Below are 5,962 nucleotides of genomic sequence, written 5' to 3'. Positions count from 1 at the left end.
TATTTAATTGTGGCATTTGCCACAAAATATTCAGACAGAGCGCTACCTTGCAAATGCATATGTTGATACATACTGGAGATAAACCATTCAAATGTGAAGTTTGCCATAAACAGTTTAGGCAGAGTGCTACTTTGATGAGACACATGTTCATTCATACTGGAGAAAAACCATTCAAATGTGAAGTTTGTGATAAAACGTTTAGACGCATTAGTCACTTGAGGCAACACGGTCGCGTTCACACTGGAGATAAACCATTCAAATGTGATATTTGTGGTAAAATGTTTAGTGAGAAATCTAATTTAAATAAACACAACCAGACACATACTAAAGATAAACCATTCAAATGTGAAATTTGTCAAAAAATGTATACGCAGAGTGGTGGCTTGAAGATGCACATGACGGTACATACTAGGGATCAACCATTCAAATGTGAAGTTTGTCATAAAATGTTTCGCCACAGTAATGGCCTGAAGCAGCACATGACCATGCATAGTGGAGATAAACCATTCATATGTGAAGTTTGTCATAAAACGTTTAGTCAGAGTGCTAATATGAAGCAGCACATGATCGTGCATACTGGAGATAAACCATTAAAATGTACAATTTGTGATCACATGTTTGGGCACAGAAGCACTTTGAAACAGCACATGATGATACATACTGGAGATAAACAATTCAAATGTGAAGTTTGTGGTAAAATGTTCATGCGGAGTAGTAACATGAGAGCACACATGAAAGTACATACTGAAGATAAACAATTCAGGTGTGAAGTTTGTCATAAAATGTTTAGGCAGAGTGTTGGCTTGAAAATGCACATGTGGGAACATACTGGAGATAAACCATTCAGTTGTGAAGTTTGTCATAAAATGTTTACACAGAGTAGTAACATGAGAAAACACATGAAGGTACATACTGAAGTTAAACCATTCAAATGTGAAGTTTGCCATAAAATGTTTCGGCACTGTAGTAATTTGAAGCAGCACATGACCATGCATACTGGAGATAAACCATTTAAATGTGAAATATGTCATCACTTATTTGGGTACAGTAGCTCCTGGAAGCAGCACATGATGAGGCATTCTGGAAATAAACCATTCAAATGTGGACTTTGCAATCAAATGTTTACACAGAGTGGTGCTTTGAAGAAGCATATGACAATACATACATGAGAGAAACCACTCAAATGTGACATAGGTGGTGAACTGTTTTCTTTCAGCCGTACTTTCAAGATGCTCATTTCGTGATTTGAATAGACACATTAGGATACATAATGGAGATAAAATGTGAATTTTGTATAAAAAAATAGGCATTGCAAAAAGAATTGCTATTAAAATGTGCAAGGAAAAGATGTACAATAGTGTTTTAGTTAGGTAGTCTTGCTGATTAAAGTAAAGGTTTCCCCATTTATGCTATTTCATGCTCTTCATGGCTATTGATGGGTTATTTACTATTATGAATTACAAGTTTGCACTAGCTTATCAATTACAAGTATATGGTATCAATTAGATAATTCTATACATGGTCATCTATGCAGGTCCGCTGGCCCGAGAACACCTTATTTTCAAAAGGAACACCACTTTTGCAAAGGTCCATCAGGCCTGCTATTTTAAATTGCAAATATTAAACTATATCTATCCCATGTTGTAGGACTTTATAAATCCTTTTAATTTTAATGTCTAATCATGACAAACATGGTGAAAACCCGAAGAGAAATGAAGTTAAAACAATGCAAAGGTCATGCCTACGCCATTTAAACCAAATTATTGTTGTTTTGGGCATTTACTTTGTTAATTGTATAAGACAATCAAGCATTTAGGAAATTTACTTTTTGTGATATGGTTTCACCTGTTTAAAATATATTGAGATTTCTTGATAATATCTCTCTGCTTCCCCCCCCCAAACAAAAAAGAAGAAACACAAAAGTGAAAATATAATATGTGTATGAGAAAAACAAAAGATAATGAAAATTCAAAATTAGCTGGAAGCAGGAATTTCCAGCGCTAACTCAGAGCAAGTAGAATGATGAGATGACATGTTCAGTTTGGTCTGCATATGATACGATCAGGAACATTTGTAGTTAGCTGCAAAAACTTTAAAGTTGGTACATAAATAAACCATGACTCAGATAGCCACAAAGGGAATACCTTAAGAAAGAAAGCTGTGAAGTCAGCCCCTGGCTCTTCTAAAGGTGAGAATGTTTCATTGCTGAATAAAGGAGCCTTTGAAGAACTACTTGTCACATTTAGAAATGCTTATTTCATTGGATACATTTACACCCATATACTAACCATGTACAATTATGTGACATGTGACTTGGACAAGGTTTGGAAATAGGCAGTACCTACTTGATGGACAAATATTGTCAGAAATTTGTCAGATAAATCCACTGATCAGAGGTCTCACAAATGCTTAAATACGTGCATTTGGATGAGAGAAAAACATTTCTGGAATGCAGAAAAGGACTTAGTCCTCCATTCACACAAAATTGCTAGGTGGCAAATTCAAAGCCTTGCCAGTCCTTCGTCATCCACCTGCTGAGTGGGAAATCTATTGATCAATTGATCATTTTAGCTTTGCTGATATTTGCAATGACATAATACAGTGGCTGAAAGGCCCTCAGTTGTATATGATGTTATTATAAGAGTACATCAAAAGAACATATTCCAATAGCTGCAGGGATGTCATGGGGGGGGACTATTCCCCCCCCCCTTTGTATGTGCTGTAAAATTGCTGTAGCCTATATATAAAAAGTACCAAGCCGGTCAAGTTTTGCTTCCACCCCAATCAAGTCTTGCAACCAACCACCACCACCCAAAAAAAAGTTAAAATGACGTCCCTGAATAGCTGGGTGGTAAGTTCAAAGACACTGACTAGCCGCTGAGTGGTGGGAAGATGTGCTGACATTTACAATGACTGAATTCAGAAGCAGAAAGACCCAGAGATGTACATATGGTCATTTTGAAAGTACTGGTACATCAAATGAGCAAATTTAGCTTTCACTGTGTTCATTTCCTAGTGTAGCAGAATAAGTGGTGCCTATGGCCTCGAAGGTGGTGTGCGAAGTCTGGGCCTGACGTCCCGCTTGCCAAAGGAATGTGAAGCGTATCTCATAGCCTCTCCTTTCCAGGTGTAGTGATCGCCGCAGGAGCACTGTCTCGCTCTGCTGGGCAGGAGGTTATTTGTATATGGCCTCTCCTACACTATTGTATCCACAGCAGCACCTTCACGCGGGGCCACCTTTTTTCACAGAGCCTGCTGTGTGGCGCGACTGAGTACCCGGTGGTATAACTGGGTGGGCAGACTGGGTCCGTTAGCCTTGGCAGGCAACCAGTCTAAGAGAAAGGAAGCTCTGACTCCAAACCCGGGCAGATGAAGCTCGTTAGCCATGTCAGGCAGTTCATCTAGGAGAAGGAAACTGATTCAAAACCCACCAAGTCTCATCCATTGGATGATGGTCCACTGCCTTGTGGATATCTTCGGGAGAAGGAAAGGCTACGGGAGTAAACCCAGACAGAAAATCCGAGTGGAGCCCCCAAGGCGTCTGGGTGTCGACCACGACTTCCTTCCGGCATCTCCTGCAACCAAACTGGTGCCAAATGTCATGCTCAGCATTCCTTTGGACCCCATCAGCAAGGACGAGAGAAGGATCCTGACGTACTGGCAGCCCAGGATCTCCATACTCCACGCCCAGGCTTGTGCCCTCGAGATGACACTCTAGTCTCGCTACTGAGTGAGGAAACAACACGGAAGCTGACAGTTTACGGGTTATAAGTCCCACCCGATTGGTGTCGCGAATGGGCGCCACGGGTCAGCTTTGACAGTGGGAGGGATCATCGTGTCCCACTGGCCAACTATCGCCCGCCTCAAGCCGGGTAGCCCCCGGTCAGAGAAGTGGACGACACCAGAAAGACGGCCATCATCGATAGAGAACTCACCAGACTAAATATCAGCATAGCTGTCCACCAGGAAACCAGGCTCGCCTCTAGTGGCTCCATCAGAGAGGAAAACTACACCTTCTTCTGGAAGGGTCGAGAAACTGAGGAGCCCGCACGGAGTGGGCTTCACCATCAAAAACAATCTCCTGGCCTCGGTTAAACCTCCCACAGGGAGCACTGAGCGTCTCTTGTCCATCCGCCACACCACTGCTGCAGGTCCTGTCAACAGCATCAGTGTCTACGTCACCACCCTCACATCGTCAGAAGACACAAAGGATCAGTTATATTGGCAGCTGGACGAATATATCAAAGGATTCCCCAAACACGAACCACTATTCCTCCTCAGCGACTTTAATGCCAGAGTAGGTGCGGACCACGAGTCATGACCTACCTGCCTCGGATATCATGGCACTGGAAACACCAACAAAAACGGTCAGAGACTGTTGGAGCTATGCACCTACTTTGGCTTGTGTGTCACAAACACCTTCTTCAAGTGTAAGCCACAACAGAGTGTCATGGAAACACCCCAGATCTCATCGCTGGCACCATCTCGACTTGGTCATCACCAGGCGATCTGCCCTTAACAGCGTCCTCTCCACCAGAAGCTACCACAGTGCAGACTGCGACTCCGACCATGCCCTCGTTAGCAGCAGAGTGCGACTACAGCCACACACACTACACCGCTCAAAACCAAAAGGACGCCCTCGCATAAGCACTGCGCAGATGTCAGTCAACGCCAAGGTGGGGAAGTATGTGTCCGCCCTGGACAAGGCTCTCCAGGACCTGCCTAAACACGACACTACAGTCAAGTAGAACGCCATGAAAGGTGCCATCTACAGTACAGCTATGTCCACGTTTGGCAAGAAGGAACCATCGAGCCAGGACTGGTTCAACGCACACCTATCAATAATGGAACCACAAATCGAGGAGAAACGAAAAGCCTTCATAGCTAACAAAAAATGCCATAATGAACGGACGCTTGCTCCTCTCAGAAGTACCCGAAGTAACACCCAACGCATCGCTAGACAGTGTGCAAACGAGCAGCACTGGCAACAACTTTGTGAAGGGATCAAGCGCAGTGCCGAGTCCGAAAACATTCAAGGTATGTACAGTGCCATCAATAAGGCTCTAGGCCCTACAGTGAAAGGGGTCGCTCCCCTGAAATCTCTGAGGAGAGAGTTGATCACAGACCGTGGGCAACAGATGGCCAGATGGGTGGAGCACTACTCAGAGCTATACAACCGAGAAAAGTCAGTAACCGATGCAACCCGCAGCAGCTTAAAGAATCCGCCCACCATGGAAGAGCTAGACAAAGTGCCAACGTTAGAGGAGCTCAGCAAAGCAATCGACTCCCTCCCAAACGATAAAGCACCAGGTAGTGACAGCATCCCGCCGGAAGCTATCAAACGTGGAAAACCAACATTGCTTAAACCACTGCATGAGCTACTTTGCCTCTGCTGGGAGGGAGGAGCAGTACCCCAAGACATGCGCGATGCCACAATTGTGACCCTTTACAAAAATAAGGGTCACCACAGTGACTGTAATAATTACAGACGGATCTCGCTTCTGCGCGTCGTTGGTAAAGTGTACACCCGCATGATGCTCAACAGGCTGCAGTTGATGGTGGACCGTGTGTACCCGGAATCCAAGTGCGTCTTCAGAGCAGGCAGGTCGACGACAGACATAATCTTCTCCCTACGACAACTCCAAGAGAAAAGCAGAAAGCAAAGTCAACCACTCTACATGATGTTCATCGACCTCACCAAGGCCTTTGCCTTGGTCAGCAAGAAGGCTTTTTTAACTTTTCAGTAAGATAGGTTGCCCCCCCCACCAAAAAAAAAAAAAAACTCCTGAGCATGATAATCTTTTCCCATGCTGATATGAAGAGAACAGTCCTGTATGATGGATCCTCCTCAACCTCCTTCCCATTTAACATCGGCGGGAAGCATGGCTGCGTGCTGGCACATACACTGTTTGTGATCTTCTTCTCCCTCCTCCTATCCTACGCCTTCGACTCGTCCACGGAA

This window comes from Sinohyriopsis cumingii, chromosome 9 (assembly GCF_028554795.1).
Source record: "Sinohyriopsis cumingii isolate HCF-2022 chromosome 9, ASM2855479v2, whole genome shotgun sequence".
In the NCBI taxonomy this organism is placed as follows: Eukaryota; Metazoa; Mollusca; class Bivalvia; order Unionida; family Unionidae; genus Sinohyriopsis; species Sinohyriopsis cumingii.
Note: the sequence above shows the minus strand (reverse complement) of the source record.